This window comes from Hemitrygon akajei, chromosome 10 (assembly GCF_048418815.1).
Source record: "Hemitrygon akajei chromosome 10, sHemAka1.3, whole genome shotgun sequence".
NCBI classification, from domain to species: Eukaryota; Metazoa; Chordata; class Chondrichthyes; order Myliobatiformes; family Dasyatidae; genus Hemitrygon; species Hemitrygon akajei.
The window spans coordinates 138,902,943-138,927,367 of NC_133133.1; the positions used below are offsets into that span (position 1 = coordinate 138,902,943).

At 39.9% G+C, this 24,425-nt stretch overlaps 1 pseudogene; it reads left to right on the forward strand.

Moving 5' to 3' along the window:
• Positions 1 to 18,863: 18,863 nt before the first annotated feature.
• LOC140734029 (ubiquitin carboxyl-terminal hydrolase 35 pseudogene) lies at positions 18,864 to 19,900 on the forward strand (annotated as a pseudogene).
• The last annotated feature ends 4,525 nt before the right edge of the window (positions 19,901 to 24,425 follow it).

Genomic DNA, 24,425 nt, shown 5'->3' on the forward strand with positions numbered 1-24,425 from the left:
AACCACAGATCTATTTAGAATATATAAATAGCCTATCTGACATTAATTAAGGATTAATCGTCCATTTATTAATCATTTCAGAGATCTAAAATCCATTTCAATAGATACAAGTCAAATTTGACCCAAAACAGCCTCAATGTACAAAAATTTGTATCACCTGTACAATATTATAAAATTTTTAATATTTTCATTTTTGCACATTTTGGGTCACTTTAGGAACAGTCATCAAATTTTGGCTTAAAAATGGCATTTAAGGTGTTTTTACTGCTGTCAAATGTCAAAATGGGTCAAATTTGACCCAAGCAGTATGTAAGGGTTAAGAGAAAATGTGTTGATTCTCATATTACTATTTGTGGGTATTTCTGTATTCAGATCAGATGCCATATCTTTCTGCATTTCAAACGTTACATTTCAACAATAGCTCATGGACTTTGCAATATCCTGGAGTTCAAATGAAAAGTATTTTCTACAAATTAGGAAGGGGTTTCCTAGTGTAATTAAGATGCTGTCACAAGGGGCAATGGGAGCAGACCCAAATGCAAGACACAGACACTGAAGTACTAGGAACTGGACTGGACTAGAGTTAGAGACAAGACAGGACACAGACATAGTTCCCAACACAGGGTAGCAGCAAACAGCCAGCCCTACCTAGCGAAGGCATGGACACAGAGACAGTTCTCAACAACAATGGACAGTTCCTTATCTAGACACAGCAAGGCTCCAGTCTTGCTCCAGCAGCAGAACTTGACAGCAATACAGGCACAATTGCAGGCAGGGCTTCAGGAGGAAAGTGAAGGGAAGGGAGCAGTCCAACAAATGAAGCAGAACCCAGCAGCTATTGATGTAGCCAGCCCAAAATGAGAATCAGGTGCCTCAATTAGAGCACCCAACAGAACAAGGGAAAACCAGAAAACCTGGAATACGGAACAAATAACCGGACCGTGAACCGGAATGCAGACTTCACGGACCGGACCATGACAGATGCAACTTTGCATTGGCAACAATTTTGAGGGGATCGTTTAAAAAAACTCGAGAAGAAATGAGAATTATCTTTACTATCATAAGTTATATGTTGAATGCACTGCCTCATACATGGAAGTCCATTCAATACTATCTTTTTCACAACAAGATCATCACAAGCTGTGTAATTACCCTGATCATACATTCTATTATTTATCGCAAAAGTACTGGCCAGGACTCCTTGAGGTAGCACTGTGGAATCTTTTACAACCATTTGAGAGAGCAATAAAGAACTTAGTATTACATTTCAGCCAAAAAGCTGGCACTTGACAGAGCGCTGAAAAAGGAAAGTTTGTGGGGTTGTGGGGAGAATGTTAGGGAATGCTTCTTTCAGATGCTGCCATGAGTGCCAAGGGTGGCATCATCACTTCCTCTGTTGCATAATTTCCATACTTAGTTGCTATATAAGTTTTTTTTTACTTCTACTTCAACCAGAAAACTAACTGTACGGATACCTTAATATTGATGATCACTCCTCATTAGGACATCCCCAGCTCTAGAACATCGGACAAACTGGAGCAGGCCACTTAGTTCCTTGAGTCTGTTCTGCCGTTCAATGACATCTTAAAGATCTTCTATCCATGCAAATATCATTGATTAAAAGTGATCTATTTATCTCTGTTTTACAATTAACCAAGCATCAGATGCCATTTGAGAAAGAAAATTCTAAATTTCTAGCTCCCTCTTAGGGTACAAGTTTTCTAACTTCATTGTTGAAGGGCCAGGGTCCAACTTTTAGAGCTTTTCATTTTTGGCCTGGATTTTCCAGGTAGCAGAAGTAGATTATTTCCTTTTGAACTTCATTAAATCATCCCTTAGCCATCTAAAGTCAGGGGAAAAAAATGAACCCACACCCTGGCTTCTGGTCTGTTTTTCATTTAATCCTAACAGTCCAGATATCATTGTATTTTGCATTCCCTCCAGGATAAATATATTTTTTCTAAGATGCCAGAACTGGTCACAATACTCCAAGGGAGGTCTGTTTAAGGGTTTATTTACAGTAGATGTAGGATAGTGTACTCCTTGTACTCAATATTACTGGACAGAAGGACTGTATTTCATTATCTTTTTTATTTTTTAACACTGTCAATGACAAATTAATGATCTAGGCAGATGGACTTCCAAGACTTCTCAGACCTTAGCAACATTGGCACTGTGACAAGATTAATATAATTCTCTATGAGTTATTCTGATGTAACATCCACACTGTAACTACAGTACTTCATTAGCTGACAGATCTTTCTCCTTTGAGAGATTTGCAGAGCAATAATAGGTCAACTTATCCAATAATTTAAAAAGCACATGTGAATCAGATGATTCAGTCAATCGAATTAAGTCTAAGCAATTATAAGTAATTTATAGGCAGATTTCATATTGTGCTTAAATTAGCTTGGAAATTAAAACAAAATATTTGATTAAAGAGCAATGACCATGTAACAGATAAAGCAGGAGCATTATAAGCAAAACTCATATGGAGTACAGTAAAATGATAATCACACTGAAAAGCTGCTTGTCTCCTTTGTTTTATACAGAAAGGATACTCATTACCTGTGACAAAGTGCAACCAATAGATGCTGATTATTCCGGACACGTGATTTTGGCTTCAAATTAGACCATAATTTAGTAAATTGAGTAACTTCTGTCACCTATGGTCTGATGTCTCTTCAGCTTCATCAGACTTCAGGTAATAGGAGATTGTAATGGAATTCCAGTGATTACTTTGCATTCATTTACCAGATAACATTTGAACCGCTTGATCTTCTGAATGGAAATAAGTCATGCTTAAAATTTAATCCCACAATAAGTTTCATTACACTCTTAATAAATCCACTTCTGTGGGAAATGAACAGGAGGGAATAACAATCCTACATTGCATGAAAATTCTCAAATAGAAGTATCATTCAGCCCCTTGAGTCTAATCCCGAGCTCAAACGAACTTCACTTCAATCACTTCATCTTCTTGCTTTGTTGTTTACTGAAACCGCCTGCACTGACATCATCCACACTGCTGATTAACTACAGTACATTATTCTGAGGCACCAGGCATAATCTTGCGCAAGATTATGAAAAACATTTTATTTATAATAGAAATTTTGACGCGAAGGAATACTATCAGTTATCTGGCTGTCCACTTCCCATTCAAATATACTATCCACATTAATGTTTATTCCTGACTCTGGTGACCATGATCCAAATCAGAATCTGATTTAATATCACTGGCAGAAACAATCAAATTTCATAACGTTACACCAACAGTACAATGAAATACATGATATATAAATATAGTGAAAAAACTGACTACATTCAGTATGTGTTTGTGTGTGTGTGTATAGAGAGAGAGTGTGTGTGTGTGTGTTAAGTTAAAATAGTACTGCCAAAACAGGAATTAAAAAGCAGTGAGATAGTGCTCATGGGTTCGATGTCCATACAGAAATCGGATGACAGAGGAGAAGAAGCTGTTCCTGAATCACTGAGTGTGTGCTTTCAGGCTTCTGTACCTCTTTCCCAATGGTAGCAGTGTGAAGAGGGTATAGATAGAGTGAATGCAAGCAGGCTTTTTGCACTGAGGCTAGGGGAGAAAAAAACCAGAGGACATGGGTTAAGGGTGAAGGGGGAAAAGTTTAAAGGGAACATGGGGGGGGGGGTCTTCTTCACACGGAGAGTGGTGGGAGTGTGGAATGAGCTGCCAGATGAAGTAGTAAGTCCAGGCTCACTTTTAACATTTAGGAAAAACTTGGACAGGTACATGGATGAGAGGTGTATGGAGGGATATGGTCCAGGTGCAGGTCAGAAAAATGGTTCAGCACAGCCAAGAAGGGCCAAAAGACCTGTTTCTGTGCTGTAATGTTCTATGGTTCTATGTCCTTAGTGGTGGGGATCTTTAACGTTGGACACTGCCTTCCTAACACACTGCTCCTTGAAGATATCTTGGATACTATGGAAGCTGGTACCCATGATGGAGGTGACTAATCTTACAGGGTTCTGCAATTTATTTCGAACTTGTGCAGTATCACAGTGATGAATGGAGAGATTAGCAGAGTTCTTGGCTTGGGTCAGAAAGATCAGCGGAATATGGACATATTTCTGGATACTGAGCATCACTATTTAGCTTTGGATTCAATTGTTTTCCTTAATTTTCCTTTAATTAAAATGAAGATTAACTCCCTAACTGCAAAGTTTCAAATTTATACCAATCAGAATCAGAATCAGATTTAATATCACTTGACCTATGTTGTCAAGTTTATTGTTTTGTGGCAGCAGTACAGTGCAATACATAAAAAATTATCAATCACAATACGAAATATGCATTTTTAAAAATCAAATAAATAGCTCAAAAAGAACAAAATATAGTAAGGTAGTTGTGCATTTAATATTTCAGTAATATTCTAAAGATGTTATTTAAATAAGTATTTTTGTTTTTTTAAATAATGCAAAAAATGTAAAAGTACATCAATAGCATACGTCATCATGGTATCACATCATAAGTGCATGCCTCACCAAAGGTAAAAACAAAACTAGATGTGTTATCTCTGGGCTCCCATCTTTTTCTTTCAATTAATTTTATGTTTTGAAATTACAAAACATAACTGTGGCAACAAGTAAGTTTTCAAATGAACTTAAGACAATTAACTGTCAGCTGAAGGGCAGCAAGACAAGCATAAGCTTCTTGCAGAAGGTAAAGACCTGGTCGAGTTTAAAAAGAAAGGAAGAAAATGGGAGTCTCCTAAGTCCCTCTGCACCTCTGATGTTTGAACCTTCTCCACATTTAGATAATAATCTGCACTATTGTTCCTTTTACCAAAAAGCATTATCATACATTTCCCAACACTGTATTCCATCAGCTACGTTCTTTGCCGTCTTCCAATATGTCTAAGTCCTGCTGCAATCACATTGCTTGCTCAGCACTACCTACCCCTTCACCTATCTTCGTATCATCTGCAAATTTTTGAGACAAATCCCACTAATTCCATTATCCAAATCACTGACAAACAATGTGAAATGTAGCAGTCCCAATACTTGAGGAGCACCACTAGTCACTGGCAGCCAACCAGAAAAGGCCTCTTTTATTCTTACTCACTATCCCCTGCCTATCAGCCACTCCCCTATCCATACCAGTATCTTTCCTGTAATACCTTATGATTTCATCTTGTTAAGCAGCCTCATGCGTAGCACCTTATCAAATGTCTTCTGATAAATCCAAGTAAATGACATCCACTGCCTCTCCTTTGGCCACTCTACTTGCTACTTCCTCAAAGAACTCTAACAGATTTGTCAGGCAAGATTTCCCTTTACAGAAACCATGCTGAATTTGACTTATTTTATTAATAGTCTCCAAGTACCCTGAAACCTCATCCTTGATAATACACTCCAACATTTTCCCAACCATTAAGGATAGGCTAACTGGTCAATAATTTTCTTTCTTTTGCCTTTCTCCCTTCTTAAAGAGTGGAGTGACATTTGCAATCTTCCAATCCCCAGGGACCATGCCAGAATCAAGTGATTCTTGGAAGATCATGACTAATGCATCTGTTATCTCTTCAGCAACCTCTCATAGACTCTGGGATGTAGTCCAACTGGTCCAGGTGACTTATCCACCTTAAGACCTTTGAGTCTGCCTAGCACTTTTTCCTTTGTAACAGTAATGGCACTCACTCCTGCTCCCTGACACTCACGGACCTCTGACACACTGCTGGTGTCTTCCTCAGTGAAGACTGATGCAAAGTACCCATTAAGTTCATCTGCCATTTCTTTGTCTTCCATTACTACCTCATTTTCCAATGGTTTTTACCCTTGCAGTTTCTTAACTCCACCTACAGAGATTCAACATTCTCTGAGCCTATGTCACTTCTTTCTAAAGATGTAATTCCATCTTTTACCAACAGAGCTACATCACTGCCTATACCTTTCTGCCTGTCCTTTCAATACGTACAAAGTATATCCTTTGATGTTAAGCTCCTAACAATGGTCTTCCTTCAGCCACGAATCAGTGATGCCCATAACATCATACCGACCAATCTCTAATAGCGCCATGAGTTTGTCCACCTTCTTCCGAATGCTACGCGCATTTAGATACAGCACCTTCAGTCCTGCATTCTTCGTCCTTTTGAAGTTTGCCTCTGAGATAAAATTTAATTCTGCTCTCTCTGCATTTATACCCAATCATTGGCTTGTTCTTCCTTACATTCATGTTACACCAATCATCTACTTGTAAACCTGTTGGCTCATTCTCAGCTCTAACATACTGGTTCCCATCCCCCTGCTGTATTAGTTTAAACCACTCCCAACAGCTCTAGTAAACCTGCCTGCAAAAATATCGATCCCCCTCTGTTTCAAATGAAACCTGTCCCTTTTCTACAGGTCACACCTGCTCCAGAAGAGGTCTCGGTTATCCAAATATCTGAATCCCTGCTTCCGCACCAATTCTTCAGCCACGCATTTACCAGCCACCTCATTCTATACCTGTCCTCACTGTCGTGTGGCACAGGCTGCAATCCCAAGATTACTACCCTTGAGCTCTTGCTTCTCAACTCCCTTCCCAAATCTCTGTATTCTTTTTTCAGGACCTCCTCCCTTTTTCTACCTTTGTTGTTGGTACCAATATGTACCACAATTTTTGGCTGCTCACCCTCCCTTTTCAGGATAATGTGGATGTGTTCAGAATCATTGTGGACCTTGGCACCTGGGAGGCAAACTACCATCCATGTTTCTTTTTTGCATCCACATAATTGCTTATCTGTCCCCCTAACTATAGGGTCCCCTATCACTGCTGCCACCCGCTTCAGTTCCCTACCCTTCTGAGCCATAGGGACAGACTCAGGTAGGGCATCACCCCACCCAACACTACTCAAAATGGAGTACTTCTTGTTGAGGGGGACCAGCCATAGGGGTGCTCTCCACTATCTGATGTTCTCCCTTCCCTCTCCTGGGCAGCTATTGTTGTTTGCATAATGCTTTAGATTTCATAAGCAGAATCTAAAGGAAGGGGAGACCATTTTAGCATAAGCAGCCTAATTGAAGAGATTGTCTGAGCATTGTCAATGCACTGATGGGCTTAATGATATACTGAGAGATTGCTTAGTTTGTGAAATCTTACGGGAAAGCAGTCAAAAAATGGCTCCCAACTGAAGCACAACTATCATCATAATAGCAGTTGAAATCACTGTATCAATGGAAACAGCAGACAGAGGTGAAATTGAGTTACAGTCAGGTATGAAAATGAGCCTGAACAAAATTGTAGTGTCTAGACAGAGGCCAGCCTGGCTGAACAATTTGTCTTACCTTTGTGCCGGGGGGCTCACATACACCAGAGCAGTGCAGATTTAAAGGTGAAACTTGCAGAAAATGCAAAAAAAGTAGGGCACGCACAAAGAGCACACCAGGCAGTCAAAAATAAATGGACTGCAAAGATTAAAAAAAAAATCAAGTTAGAGTTTCAAAGGGAGTGGTAATTTGCATACTGTCAATGAAAAATCTGATAATGATGCAAGTGAGATAGAAAAAACCTCAAGTAGCCTTGAGATTTATCATATGAAAATTAACAATAGACAAGCAATATAGCTGACACCGGAAGTGAACAGCAAATTAATTAAAATGGAATTGGACACTGGCTTGGTTATTTCAGTCAGTCCATAAAATGAGTTTGAACGGCATTTCAAAGATACTGAACTGAAGCCTGCAGATATCTGACTAAGAACTTTTACTGGAGAAAAGATAACTCCTGCAGCAATAACATTTGTAATGGCGAAGTACAACAACCAACAAGCCACACTGGGCTAGTATGTGGGAAAGAAACAGAAGCACCAGCATTGTGGGCTGTGATTGGCTGAGGCAGCTACAACTTGATTGGAGATCCATCCACCCTTTGTTTGCCACATCCCCTGCAATAGAGTCAACTGAAACCAAATTAAGAAAGGTACTGAATGAAGCCACAGCAGTGTTCGGGGATGGCATTGGAAAACTCAAACATATCAAGGGTGTTAAATGGAAATGCCACACCCAAGTTTTACAAAGCACTTATACCATCTGTGATAGCGTAGCCAATCAGCTTGATTGCATGAAGGCTGAAGGAATTCTTTCCAAGGTTAAATGGAGCCCAAGGACAATGTCAGTGGTCCTAGTAGCCAAGAAGAATGTATCTGTCAGGATCTGTGTTCAAAGTGGATCAATACACCCTGCCCAGTACAGATGCAAGAAAAAGCTTTAGCAAAGTGGACTTAGCTGAGGGAGGTTTGCATACAGATGGAAATGGAAGAAGAGGGTAAAATGTTTTTCACCATAAACACACACCAAAGGACATTATCACTGTAATAGGAGAAGCATCTGCACCTGCACTCTGGCAGAAAGCTATGGACTAGGTGCTACAAGGCTGCACAGGTTATCAGTGTTTCCTAAATGACATCATTGTTAGCAGTGAGGATGACAAGGAACATCTCCCAAACCTCAAGATAATGTTAAAAAGATTATAAGATTATCAGGCAGAGCATGATGCAACAAGTGTAAATTCTTTGAACCATGCATCCCTTACTGCAGTCACTCTATTTGTACAAGTGTGCTGAGAAAATTCAAGCAGTGGTGGATGATCCAAGGTCAAAGGATGTGTCAGAGTTGCAGTCCTTTATAGTATTTGTCAAATACCTGCCAAACCTGGTTAATATGCTCCATCCATAGAACTTATTACTACAGATCAGGAGGAAAAGCAGTGTGTGGTGACTTTCAACAAGGTAAAGGGAAGTGTGAAGTCACACATTATGATCCATATCATCCAGTGAAGCTTGCCTGTGACATCTTGCCTTATGGCATAGGTGCAATCAGGTCTCACGTTATGAGTGATGGAAGTGAATGCCCCATAACTTCTGCATCACATTCCCATTCAGCTGCAGGGAAAATTTACGCACAGATTGATGGAGTGGTGTTGAGTCTTGTTTGGGGTATAAAACATTTCAACCAGTAGTTGTATGGGACAGAGTTTACCCTCATTACTGACAATCAACCACTACTGTCTATTTTCGATCTACAGAAGGGTTTTCCACTAACATCAACAGTATGAATGCAGAGATGGACTCTGTTTCTTGGAGGATGTAATTACAAGACTGAATTAAAGAGGATGTTTAATCATGGAAATGCTGATGGATTGTCACATTTACATTTAGAAAAGGAAATAGCTGAAAAATTTACAAAAGAAGACACTCGTATTAAGGTATTCTCCACAATGCAAATCAAAAGTCTTACTATTACAGCAGAGATGATCCAAAGGGAAATCAGAAGAGACTCGTCAATGGCTCAGGTCTACATCAAATGTATAGCAGAAACTCCAGTTCCCCCATTTTTACCGGGGCTGTGATGAACTTGCCCTTAACAGGGATTACCTTATGTGGGGATTGAAGCTGTTGTCTAAGCTGAGAACTAAAGTGTTGGAGGAACTATATGCCAGTCATGTAGGTGTGGTCAAAATGAAAGCATTGGCTCAAAGTTTTATCTGGTGGCCTGGGATAGATCAGCAGATCAAACAGCTTTCCATGCACTGTTTTGATGCCAACATGTTTAGAATAAAGATGTCCAGAGTGGTCAGAAGCACATCCTGTAGTACCAGAGTCAATTCCTACAACCACCACGGAGGAGGCCCCAGAACATGAGATCGTTTCACAGCCACATCACACCTGCCAAGCAGGAAGGACAATATCCCACAAGATTAAGAAATCCTCCACGGAGATCATATCTTTAGGCTTGAAAGAGACAATTTATAATTTGTTATGTTGTGGATATCTATATATAGTTGTAGTATATATTAAATTAAATTGTGTATATAGTTGAGAAGGCTAGTGTCCATGATGGAGATGGCTACATTTAAAACCCTCTTCAGATTTTTCTGATCCTGCACAGTGACCCCTCCATACCAGATGGTGATGCAACCAGTTAAAATGCTCTCCAGAGTTTGTCTGTAGAAATTTACTAGGATCTTTGGTAACATACCAAAACTCCTCGAACTATAGCCTCAGAAGTGTCTTCTTGGTCATTACATCATTATCTGGCCCAGGATAGATCCTCAGACATGATGACACCCTGGGACTTGAAACTGCTCACCCTTTCCACACCTGATCCCTTAATGAGGACTGGTATGTTTTCCCTCGACTTCCCCTTTCTGAAATCCACAATCAATTCTTTGACCTTACCGATGCTGAGTGCAAGGTTGTTGTTGTGATACCACTCACCCAGCTGATCTACCTTGCTCATGTATGCTTCTTTGTCACCATCTGAGATTCTATCAGCAATAGTTGTGTCATCGGCAAATTTATAGATGGATTTTGAGCTGTGCCTAGCCATACAGTTGGGGTGTAGAGAGAGTAGAGCAATGGGCTGAACATACATCCTTGAGCTGTACCGGTGTGATTTCAGCAATAAATCAATATACCAAAATAGCCCTTTAACTACATTTTTATTTTTCATTCAGTATAGTTTATTGTTCTTTATAAGCCTTTGAAAATTCAGGTTTATGTTCTCTCTGTCTTCTAATCTGCGAGGTCAGAAGTGGCATCATCCCAGCCAATATGAACTTACTAGATTTATTGAGAAAACAACCCAAGTTGGACACTACATGTAGTGAATTGAAATCCTCGGGCTAAAGTTGCTTGCTCCTCCAAAAGTCTGCAAGGATCTCAATGCGTCGTTAGCCAGTACCATTAGTGGAAATACCTTCATGCTCCCTGCTTATGATAATGATTTCACGCTCCACCTAACCACTGGCTGGGTGCATCCACAACGGGTAATATCACCAGCAACCAGCTTTAATTCATCCAAATTCAAGTTTATTGTCACAGGCATATACACCCAGGGTTTAAACGACATGTAAGTTAGCTTTTTGTCATCAAAGAATGCTACAAGTAGCTTGCTCTCCATATCATACTGCTCAGGCTTGGCTATCTAGACAGCTGGGACGCGACATGCTCAACCCTGACCGACAGAGGCTCATGCTTTGCTACAAACATAAATTAATATAAATTTTATGTAACATATGACAAAATAAACAAAAATAACCAAGCTTAGTGAAAGCTGAGAGAATGAGAAAAGAAATGTACTATGAGGGAATAGTAGGGCTTTTCAGGTCAGTTCAAGAACAAAATGGCAGTGGGGAAGAAATTGTTTTTAAACTTTGAGATGTGGGTTCTCAAGCAGCATTGAGAAGAGTGTATAGCCCAGATGGTGGATGTCATCCTCCTGTGACATTGTCTCCTATAGACATCCTTTATGTTGGAGAGAGCTGTACCTGGGATGGAAATGACTGAGTCCAGTACCTTCTATAGCTTCTCGCTTTCTTGTACATTGGAGATTCTATACCAGGCAATAATGCAGCCAGTCAGAATGCTTTCCACAGTACATCTGTAGAAATTTGTCAGAGTCTTTATCGATATATTGAAGTTCCTTAAACTTCTAAGGAAGTAGAAAGGCTTGCAAGCCTTCTTAATGGTTGCATCTATATCCTGGGACCAGATGGATCCTTCAAGATGTTGACACTCTGGAGCTTGAGGCTGCTCACCCTTTTCACCATGGACTGTTCAATGAGGACAGGTCTTTGTTCAGCTGACATCCCCTTCCTAAAATTCATAACCAGTTCTTGGTTTTGCTGATACTGAATGCAAAGGTGTTGTAGTTATGATGCCACTCAGTCAGCTGACCAGCTTGTTTGTGTTGTTTCAAGATAATCTGCACGTTTAAGGTGCATTCTGGTTGAAGAAGGATTTGACAGTCATTCCAAAGTCTGAATTTGATCTGGGAAATCGCCGTAGTGTGGAGAAGAATGGATGCCAAGAGTTAAGAATACATCAGAGACCCTGCAGGTGAGGCAGCGGAACTTGCTCTTTCTCTAGTGTGCTAAGACACCCGTCCGGTGATCAAAAGGCAGAGAGAGATGATGGCTGTGGAGGAAGATGCCATCAATTAATCCCCAAAGATCTGAATGCAGAGCCAAAGGAATGGCATGTTCTATCAACGATTATATATTACTGTGCACTAATTACTCTAACACCCTTCTATCCTTCCCTCAGTCAGAATCCATTATTCAACCTTCAAAGACTCAATATCACTGTAAGCCCTCATATATATCTCACAGCTTACATAGTCTAAGTGTTGATGGCTTAAAATTTCCTCCTGTCTCTGGACACAGATTTTCCCATTTCTTTAGCCCTCCAGTAGACAAAACCTGGATTCTGGCCAAACTGTGAAGGAAAAGCAAGAAGACATTGACATTCATAGCCATCAGTGCAGGTGTTAAATGTTGGTCTGTATAGCGTAGAATGTGCCTGATACATACCAGCTGTATACTTAGAGAGAGAGACTAATTTCAGATTCAGGACAGTACAGTGTTGAAGAGCAAAGTTTTGAGCATGCAATCATTGCTGAAGCCTGCAATCCCAGCAAAGCTCTGGAGCTGTTGTTTCCTACTGCCTCTCTGGCAAATGTCCACAGTAACACCACAATGGGCAGTAAACTAATTGCAGATATCCCCAGCTCCATCCAATGTACCAGACACAAAGTTCAAAGCCCTAGCCACCTTACTAATCATACTTGATGCAAATCCTGCACTATTCTCAGGAGGTAGTAGTGGCAACTTTCTTTTCCAATATTTTTATTAATTTACATATAAGAATACAGAGTTCAAGAAAAAATACATCAATACAATATACTAAATCGCATATAGAGTCCTTACCCTATATTCATACAGATTAATTAATTCATAACATTGAAATATAGTAATGTTATTATATAAAAAAGAAATCTAACCCACAACCAAGACCGAAGCTGATTAGTAAAGAACAAAAAGGGAGAAAAAATTATTAGTCATCATCTGTGCTTTAACAGCAAATCAAAGGTTTTGAAAATAATTCAGAAAAGGTCCCCATAATGTTTGAAAGTCTTGACCAGATTCAGAGATTGAACATCGAATCTTCTCTAAATTTAAACATGACATCACATCACGTAACGAGGGGCCGCATCTTTCCATTTAAGCAAGAGCCTCCTTCTGGCTATGAGAGAAATAAAAGCCAAAATGTGCAAGTCAGATGACTCCAAAATAATATCCTTTCCTCCAACGATACCAAATAAAGTGGTCAAAGGATTAGGCTTAAAGTTTACTTTGAAAGTATTGAGAAAGTTTGAAAAATTTCTTTCCAATATTTTCTAAGACTCAGACATGTCCAAAACATATGAATGAGTGAAGCTTCTCCATTATTACATTTATCACAATACGGAGATATATCTAAATAAAAATGAGACAACTTATCCTTGGGCCCTATGAACCACTTTAAATTGTAGGAGAGAGTGGCAGGCACATAATGATGAATTGTTAACCAATTTAAAAATTTGATTCCAAGTTTCCTCAGATATTGAAGTCTGTAAATCTTGTTCCCAAGGATTTTTAATTTTATCTAAAGGAACACTTCTCATTCCCAACATCATATTATAAATATTAGATATAGATCCATTATAAAAAGGTTTCAAATTAAAAATTACATCTAGTAGATTCTTATCAGGACTTTTAGGAAATATACTTGAGACCGTAAAAAATCTCTTATTTGTAGGTATTGAAAAAAATGAGCTTTGGGTAAACTATATTTAGTTGACAGTTGTTCAAATGAAAAGAGACTTCCCTCTACAAACAAGTCCTGAAAGCATTTAATACCTAATCTATCCCATTCTTTAAAAGCCACATCAATCATAGAGGGTTTAAAAAAATAATTAGTAAAAATGTGATTCGAAAGAGAAAATCTCAATAAGCCAAAGTATTTTTGGAATTGTATCCAAATTCTCATAGTGTGTTTAACCACCAGATTATCAGTTAACTTACTCAGGAACAAAGGAAGTGAGGATGCAAGAAGAGAAGGCAACTTTGAATGAGGATTTCATTACTGCAAAACAGATGCTGTTTCCTGGTCCTTCAGTTTGTGGGAATTCATAGTTCAAGAAGTTCTTATCTAAGAGCTTTGTTAAATATGTTGAGATTCTGCCTCTATCTGTCTGTTTCTTTCAGACCCTACCATCTCTGAGGTGAAAATAGATTTTCTTAACTTCCCTTTTACCAATTGTACTATATCTATGCTTCTTCTTGCTCTTCTTGCTTAAGAAGATAAGACACTCTCATCCATTTAGCCCTCTCATAATTTGGTCACTAATTTGGTCTTCAACCAAATTTCTCCAAAGAAAACAATCGCAGCTTTTATGATTTTTCTTCAGAGTCAACAGGAATTCTACCAACACCTTCTCAGGGGAAGTTCAGAATGGACAATAAACGTGGCCCACCACAGTGATGCCCATGTTCAAGCGAAGAACAGAAATCTCCACTTTTGCCAATGTCCTTGAAAATGTCTTCCTCTGACACAATAGCATTTTGGTGGCTAGTACTGCTTTTAGTAACGTATCTATGGCAGACAATGGAGATATGCAATTGTAATGGCCACCCTGCTCAATCCATTCTGTGCATATGCATATAAAAGTATCTTCTTTTCTTTATTTTTTTCACAGGAACCTGTGGACATGAATACCTATGTAATGGGATTTCTATACATATGAACGATCACTTAAGCCCAGCATAACAGTAGCAAAGATCTAGACGTTCACCAACCTGCTCTGCAGACTGACAGGTGTATGTTAGGCTACGAATGCTCCTAGCCTGAGGACTTCATCTTTTCCCATCTCTTACTCATGAGTGAAACAAGGTAAGCACATATACATTAAAGCAGCATCCAACAAGTTCACAGGTATTCATTGTTAATCACTGAAACTTGCCACTCCACGCATTATTGATGTGTCCCAGTTCTAACCTACTTTAGGATAGAGATTGCATCAAGCAACCCACTCAGGAAGTAGCACGCTGACCCTTCTCTTCCTTTGTTAAATGCCATTTTCAGCTGACAAACCATATGTCTCGTAATATAACATGCTTCGAGGCCACCAAACAGGACACAACAGGAAACTCAGCTGCATTGGACACTAACCAGTACCTTGTGCTGATCTCAGAACTTGCTTGTCAGAATTCAACCAACCACTTCATTCGTTTTAACCATTTGCAGACTGTGCAGTGTTAGCCAGCAGCTTTGAGGTCTCCGGGATAAGTCAGACTGAATTAATGCTGCAGCCCATCCCATCTGTGTATTGAGGCTGAGTGCACACTGATCAAACTCAATAGCAGAAGAAGTTGCACTGGTATAACACAGTTGCACTTGTCACTAAGTCAGATCACAACATATCCAAACAGTAAATAACTAAAATCCTAGGGACCTCATGTCCTTACAGTGTAATTTCTTATCCTGTTTTCCATCCCCAGGGGCCTACTCTACAATGACTTCCATTGAGCACCTGACCAGCTCAATGGAAGTTCAGTGAATTCTCACCTTTACCCTCACTGTCATTCTAGATGTATGAAAGATTTGTCTCATGGTCGGCACTTGTATCATCTGCAAATTTCATAATCGTGCTCCCTACTTTCAAATCTGAATCAGTGAAACATCATCAAAAACAAGGGTCCTCCCAATCACTGACCCACTGAATCTTCCTCACAAGTGGATGAAAAGTGTTAAGTGTATCTGTATATCTGTTGATTTCTCTCCCAAGTGTAGTACTTCAGAATAGAAAACATTATGTGCTGGAATTGTAATCATGATATCGGGTATGGACTTGTTGCAACAGAAATCCCACTGCAGATGTGTGGGGATGCATCACAACTGAAACAGACTTCCTGCTAGACCAAGCATATTAATCTGTTTCAAAGCATGTAATCATAACACAGGCCCATATTTTCCAAAGCTTTTAAGAATAATCTTGAGATGCAATTGCCTTGAAATGAATAGCACTTTTCCATACCATTAAAGGCAACATGCATGGATAATTGTTTATACCACGTGAAATAAATTCTGGTATATTCATTACTGAATAGCTGTTCCATTTAATCATGGTTAGTGAGGTATGAATGACAGTATAAATAGCTAATTGCCTGAGTCCTATCAAATAAATTTATTTTTAATCACTATTGCTTGGCAATGAATCCCGAGAGTGACTGATCCTCTTGTTGTGCCCATCACTTTATGCTTCTTTATGTATAATGTAAATTTAAATATGAAAAACCACTATTTCCATAAAACACCTTTATTCAAAATTCAGTGACCATATGCTCCTTGCAGGAAGCTGCAACCAAGAACAGTGCGGCTTTAAGAACTCTCTCACAGCAGCCTAACTGTGACCCATTTCCTCGCTGACTGCATTTCCTTCATGGTAAAAGGAGGTGATAGATCACTGACTCAATTTTCTCAGACTTGGAGAAACCATTAGCATGCGGATGAGACATAAGAGCCTGCCGATGCCGGGATTTGGAGCAAAGAAAGAGGCTGCTGGAGGAATTCACCAGGAAAGCTTTGAAGCGTCGACTCCCGTTGCCTCCACATACCCACTGGGGAGCAGCTTTTTTTTTTGCTTTTAACATAAGGTTCATTTCTTGATATGGAGTTAGCGGCTCCAATCGCTGAAAACATGCATTGTGAAATTTGGAATTCACATCAGTGATTTTAGTTGCCATTTCCTACCCCACCTTCTCCAAGCATCCCAAGATCTCTTTGGGCCACTCTGTAGGTACATCATTTTCTCCATCCCTACCCCCATCCTATTTCAAAGGGAATAAGAATCAGGATCCAATACATCCATATTTTAGAAAGTGGCTATGACAATATAACCGCTAAATATAGGTAAAGTAATGTCCAGGGGTTCATTTGTTGGCAAGGATGATTAAATTTACTTAAAGCAAAGGTCTCATAATTTCATAAGATTAAACACTGGTTTAATTGTAGGAAAGGTACCTAAACTGCAATACCCTCCCTTTCAAACTACTAGTGTTACCACCTTCCAGTTTGTACTCCTTTCCCTGTACCCTAACTTCTTATTCTAGCTTCTTCTCCCTCAGGACTCAGCTAATTATGGACCCAGCAGAGACAGATCAATTTTAATTGGCATTGGTCTGCCATGGACAGTCAGTTGGATGGTATGAGCAGGTTCTCCAGGAGATGCTTGCAAAAGGACTCTGGTTTTGAGCATTTGACTGAGTGTGCTGCTATGTGTTCCTATGTGTACTGGCCAGCCCCGGAACAGTACAATGGGGACCCTGAGTTTTGCCACGGGTTCTTAAATCAATGTTCTCTAGTTTTGAATTTCAACCTGCAAAGTTCCCCTTGTAGAGGAGTAAGGTGGCCTATGTAATTTCCTTCCTCTTGGGCAGGGTCCTTTCATGGACAACGGCTTTATGGGCAAAGGACACGCTCATGTGTTCTGATATACCGGTAAATTAATTTCTAAGCATGTTGAGGAGGGTATTCTTTCATCCTGCCAGGGGCTCAAAGGCACACAGCAAATTCCCTGAGCTGCGTCAAAGAGCATGACCCGTGGCCGACTATTCCGTTGATTTCTGTACCCTATCAGTAGAGAGTGGATGGAGCAATGCGGCTTTGGTAGCTCTGTTTAGACAGGGATTAACTGACCAATCCCTGTCATTCGTTCTTTATACCAGGGACCAGGTGGAGTATTTGGAGGAATTTACGGACACAGCCATAAGAATCGACAACTTTATTTCAAAAAGAATGAGGGAGAGATATGCCTTGTTCACCAGGAGGGTTGGTTCTCAGAACTACCCAGAACCTACTCCAATTCTTCAATCCAATAACCAATGAATATTCCTGCAGTCATCTCTGGAAGAACCCATTCAACTTGGAAGTACCCAGGTCTCCCCAGTGGAGTAAGATGGATGTATGAGGCAGAGGTGTTGTTTATAGTGAAGTAAGGCCGGTCATTTCCAAGTCACCTGCCCCAATTTGTCAGGGAACTCCCAGGACCATCCAGTGAGGTCTCAAGGCTCTCTCCCATTACTTCAAGTCCCAGTGTGGTTTTACCATACTGAATATCTTGGGGGAGACATCAACATTCTTTAAGAGCCTTGGTAGACTCTGGTCCAGCAGGGAATTTTTTGGACATTGAATTAGTTGAAAGAATCCAAATTCCCAAGGTATACCTTGACCAGCCAATCTCTGCTATGGCCTTGGATGGTAGATCCTTCAAATCTGGACATATCTTTTATCTTGTCGTTGCTCTCAAGTTGACAATTTGAAGGCACGAGGAGACAATTCACTCTCCAGACATTCCCCTAATCCTTGGTTATCTGTGGTTAAATCTTCATAATCCTTGGATTTACTGGTCTGCTGGCACCATTCAGGGTTGTTTGACCCTATGCCAGGGTAAGTGCCTTCTGAGAGGTTCTCAGATGCCTGCCTGAGTTTACACGTGATCTGCTGTGAACCACATCGAGTTATCAGTCAACTTGCTTCCTGACTCGTCAAGGCCAAATTTGGATTCAAGGGGGTGACTGGAGTGCCTTCAGAATATTCAGATTTGTTGTAAGTGTTCAGCAAGAGGAGAACCACTATGCTTCCCCCATAGAGGGACTACAATTGCACCATTAATTTACTACCTGTTACGTGTTCTCTCCAGGTAAGGCTCTAAGTCTTGTCTGCTCTGGAGATGTAAGCTATGGAGGAACATTCTGATAGTTGTGGAGTTTCTAATGTGGTTGATGGCAGGGACCTTTAAGTTTACTGTCTTCCCCTGTGTGTTAGTCAGGTAACTGAAGGATGATCTCAAATTGTAACTTTTCATGGAAGGCACATAGAAAATTGAATATTTGTTGTATAGGAACCTTGGTGCGATTGCAGTATAAGAGGCATTGGTTGAAGAAAGCAGGATTGAAAAGACATGGACATGATTTTGGAAGCTATGATGTTGTTTTGCCATCCAACATCTGTAAAGCATTGTCTTGTAAAATGAAGTCTAGAAGCAGCAAAAGGACCTCTCAGTGCATAGCAATGATTGAGTTGCCTACAAAGTTCATTCTGTTGAGTGATGCACAATTCCAAAAGGATGTGAATGGATTTGATGGGCTATCAAGTGCTTTGGCCACTGTGGTCCAGTATGTGTCATTGGAAATCATAGATGGCTCCACTCAAAACTTGGCAAATGATGATTACATTATGGAATGGAGATGATGACTGCTATGACCAATATGATTGGTGGTTCTTTGTGACCATCAGCCAATAACATAGATAAGTGGATTATTAGCTTACTAAAAGGTTTGGCTGCTGTGAAAAAATTCAACATTTTGATTGAAATCACGCTTTCAAACATCAAACAGATGTTTTCAAGGCTCTTTTTCCTAGTTGTAAGAACAGGGGCACTAACTGTGTTGAAATATATGTTTTTAAGTTTCCAAACTTTCATTGGAAGCATTCCATGTGGTTATTCCTCACATTCCCAAATTAATGATGTCACTCTCCTGAAGAAGAGAATAATCTGTTGACATCAACTGTCCAAATTGATACACTGCATGATCTTCCAGTTTTCAGGATTCTCTGACCTATATGAACCTGACATACAAACACGGAAAGATTTTCCAATTCCAAATGAGGAAAATATAAAACAGCTGCTCAAACAAAATGCTTTATGTCAGAAAAAAATGTATAGGAAGCTTTGTACTCAAGACTGTCTGCAAAATCGGATACAGAGAAGACAGGACTGGCAGATCTTGACAATGCCTACTACATGAACAGTGTCATTCAGCTCCTTTTCATGGTTTCTGGCTTCAGACATGTTCAAGAAGAGAGATTCACAGTCATTAATGATGAAACTTCAATGGTTAATTGGCTTCCTGGAGCATAGCCAGAGACTTGCCATCTCTCTCAGCAGCTTCTTGAAAGCTTCATCTCCTTTGTGGTTTAATCAAGGGGCACAACAGGACCAATCAGACTATTTAAGATATCTGTTGGATAGGCTACACGAAGAAGGGAAGATTGGTAAAGATTAGTTATGGACAAAGACATTCAGGCTGTGAAACCTGTATAGAAAGCTGAGAAACATTAATAGAATAAATGGTGGGAAGATGGGAACTAGGATCCTTTATCATTATTGTAATAATATTTCCTTCTGAGAGGAAGCTTTTCCAGATCTATCCACCACCGAACAAGATTCTACAAAGTTCTGATCATTCATGTGTCCCTAATATTTCAATGACGATTACTAGTGCAGATAATTTGGCATCACAAGCTGAACAACAGCACATGACTGCCAAGTCTCCAAATAAGCAGACACTCAGTGTGGGTGGTACATGTTGAAATAATCAGTTCCCATGAAAAAGGAATAGAAGAGACTTCAGCCTCTAGAATTAGTTCCTTGCCACAGAATGATTTTGCAGTGGCTTCCAGGGAAGAAATGTGTGACTCAGCAAGTTGTAGATCAGTTTCTGATCTCATTAACTACTTCTTTCACCAGAAATGCTGTTGAGTGATAACATACCTTGTATTGCAATAAATGTATCTCATTACCAGAAGCAGTAAATGTGGTAGAATTAACTGGAAATACACATTACCTTGACTTTATTATAATTCTCCTTTGATCTTGCAACTATGAAGCGCAGAAAGATTCTGGATATTGCACCTGTTCCTTTAGTCCTTAAGCAACCCATCAGGATTAATTCAAAGGATGAACACAAAATTTGTGGCAAAAGTCAATGATGCAAACTAGGAGAAAAAATGCTGGGTTCCCGCTCAGGATATTCCCGACCCTCAATTAATCATGGAATTTCATAACAGATCGCCTTGGGCCATAAGGTGCTGCCCATGTGGGGTGGGGTGGGGGGGATCCTGTCATGAACCTTTCAAACCAGCGTGGGGCGCTGGGTAGTGGCAGGTCTCAATGCACCTGAACATAATTTATTTGGGTTTATTACAGTTGTTGAATGACTACTGTTATCATTATGCGGTAATTGGGCTTTTTGCGACGCTTGTTATGTGAATACAGTTTCCTTATGCTTCTTGTTCATAAGTGATTTGCTCTTGATATCGACATGCATGAGTTTCTTGTGTTTTATCTTCTATTTACAATTTCTCTGGACCAGCACTCAATGCTGAGCCCTGGATTTGAGTTTTGTGTAAACTAGAATTCTGTGTACTCAAGTCCCAAGTAAGTGAGCTCTTAGCTTGATTATTCCCTGTATTATTCTCTGAATAAATCTTCATCATTAATTTCAGTTTACTCTGCACCTGAGTCTGCTTGAATGAAGATCGTAACAAGATCAGCCTTTGCAGACATCTGAAGATACCAACAGCAACCCTTAGGAGAACATCATACTTGACTCGAATGATCACATTACTACTATTGTTGGGTGAGTTGCCTGCAGTTGTGATTCTACAGATGTTTACTGTTTTCAGTAGCCGGTCTGTACGATGGACTGTAGATGCTACTGAAGGATGTTTTTTGTCTTCTTTACAAACCCTGGATAAGACCATAAGACATAGGTGCAAAATTAGGTGATTCAGCCCTCTGAGTCCACTCCTCCATTTCATCATGGCTGACTTATCTCTCTCAAACCCATTCTCCTGCCTTCTTCCCATAACACTTGATGCCCTGACTAATCAAGCAGCTATCTACCTCCACTTTAAATATATTCAATGACTTGGCCTTCACAGCCTTCCATGGCAATAAATTCTACAGATTCACCACCCTCTGGCTTAAGAAATTCCTTTTCATCTCTGTTCTAAATAGACATCATTCTATTCTGCGGCGCCGCCCTTTGGTCCTAGACTCACAGGAAACATCCTCTCCATATCCACTCTGTTCAGACCTTTCACTATTTGATAGGTTTCAATGAGATCACCCCTCATTCTTCTAAACTGCAGCAAGTATAGGCTCAGAAACATTAAATGCTCCCCATACGTACGTTAACCCTTTCATTCCCGGAATCATTCTCACAAATATTCTCTGGACCCTCTTCAATGCCAACACATCTTTTCTTAGATAAAGGGCCCAAAACTGCCCACAATACTCCAAGTGTGGTCTGGCCAAAGTCTTAGAAAGCCTCAGCATTATGTCCTTGCTTTAATATTCTAGCCCTCTTAAAATGAATGATAAAATTTTACTTGCCCTCCTTATCACTAACTAAGCCTGCAAGTTAAGCTTTAGGGAATCCTGCACAAGGATTCCCAAGACCCTTTGCACCTCTGAGTTTTGAATTTTCTTCCTACTTAGAAAATAATCTAGCCCTTTATCACTTCTACTGAAGTGCATGATTACAGACTTCCCCACATTAGAATCCACCCGCCACTTCTTTGCCGATTCTCAAATCTTAGTGCTTCTGCAGATGCTCTGCTTTCTCAAAATTACCTGTCCCTACACCTATCTTCATATCACCTGCAAACGTGGCCACAAAATCATCAATTCTGTCATCCAAATCACTGACATTTACTGTGAATAGAAGTGACCCTAATACTGACCCTGCAGAACACCATTAGTCACCGGCAGCCAACCAGAAAAGGTCCCCTTTATTCCAACTTCTTGCCTCCAGCCACTCAGCCAATCTTCCCTCTATGCTAGTTTTTTATCCATGTAACTACTTTTCCTTTAATACCATGGGTTCTTACCTTGTTAAGCAGCCTCATGTGCGGCACCTTGTCAAAAGCCTTCAGAAAATCCACATAAACATCCATTGACTTTCCTTTGTCTATCCTGCCAGTTACTTCCTTGAAGAATCCCAACAGATTTGTCAGGTAGGATTTCCCCTTAAGGAAACCATGCTGACATTGACTTATGTACCTCCAAGTACCTCAAAGCCCCATTCTTAATAATGGACTCCAAAGTGGTCCCAACCACTGAAGACAGGCTAACTGATTTATCATTACCTTTCTTCTGCCTCCCTCCCTTGTTAAAGAGTGGAGTGACATTTGCAATTTTCCTGCCCTTGAAACCACGCCAGAAACTAGTGATTCTTGAAAGATCATTACTAACCCTTCACAATCTCTTCAGCAACTTCTTTAAAAACCTTGTGGTTTAGTGAAGCTTCTCCATTGTTATATCTATCACAATAGGGAGATATTTCTGAATGAAAACGAGATAGCTTATCCTTGGTCATCCTTCTCCTTAATAATACCCGCTACAGTGATTTTTGACCCCTGACTCTCGAATTTCTGGCATACTGCTAGTATCTTCCACAGTGAAACTGATAAAAAGTACTTATTAGTTCATTTGCCAATTCTTTCTCCCTCATTGCTATCTCTCCAACCTCATTTTCCAGTTGTCCAATATCCACTCTTGCCTCTCTTTTACTATTTATATATCTGAAAAACTTGTGGTATCCTCTTTTACATTATTGGCCTGCTTACATTCATATTTCACCTTTTCTCTCCTTATAGCTTTTTTAGTTTCCATCTGCTGGTTTTTAAAAAGCTTCCCAATCCTCTAACTTATCACTAATTTCTGCTACATTATATGTCTTCTCTTTTGCTTTTGTGGTATCTTTGATTTCCCTTATAAGCCAAGGTTGCCTCATCCTCCTTTTAGTATATTTCTTCCTCTTTAATACGTATCTTTCTTGCACCTTTCGAATCGTTCCCAGAATCTCCACCCATTGCTGTTCCACTGTCATCCATGCTAGTATTTCCTTCACTCAGCTTTGGCTGGCTCCTCTCTTATGCCTCTGTAACTTCCTTTACTCCACTATAATAGTGATACTTCTGACTTCTAACTTCTCCCTCTGAAACTGCAGGGTGAATTCTATCATATCACTGCCTCCTAAGGATTTGTTTACCTTAAGCTCCTTGATCATATCTGGTTCACTGCACAACACCCAATCGAGAATTGCTTTTCGCCAAGTGGGCACAAACACAAGTTGCTCTAAAAAGCATTCTACATATTTCCTCTCTTGGGAGCCAGAACCAACTTGATTTTTCCAATCTACCTGCATATTGAAATCCCTCATAACTGTCATAAAATTACCCTTATTATATGCCTGGAGCTAATACATACCTGTATTTGGAGACATTAACAGGTACCTTTGTGATTGTACCCTATGGCAGCGAGAGTTGCCCACTCGAGTATACCACTTAAGCGGCTGAATAACTCTGATTCAAAGGTGAGTGAGACCACACTTGGAGTGCTGTGGGCAGTTTTGGTTGCTTTGCTGTAGGAAAGATGTCATTAAACTGCAAAAAAAATTCTCAAAAATGTTACCAAGACTGCAGGGCTTGAGTTAAATAAGGAGAAAAGAGATTGGACGTGATTTGTTTCTTTAGAGCATAGGAAACCGAAGGGTGACATATTAGAGGAATATGGATAGGTGCGGATACGTGGATGGGCACTGTTTTTGCCCAGGTTATGAGAGTCTAAAAGTAAAGGACACAGTTTTAAGGTGAGGGGAGAAGGATTTGAAATGATACTTAGTGGCAATTTCTTCCACACAGAGGATGGTGGATATATGGAATAAAATAAAGCTGTGAAGATGGGTACAATTACGATGTTTAAAAGACATTTAGATACGGAAAGCAAAGGTTTAGAGAGGT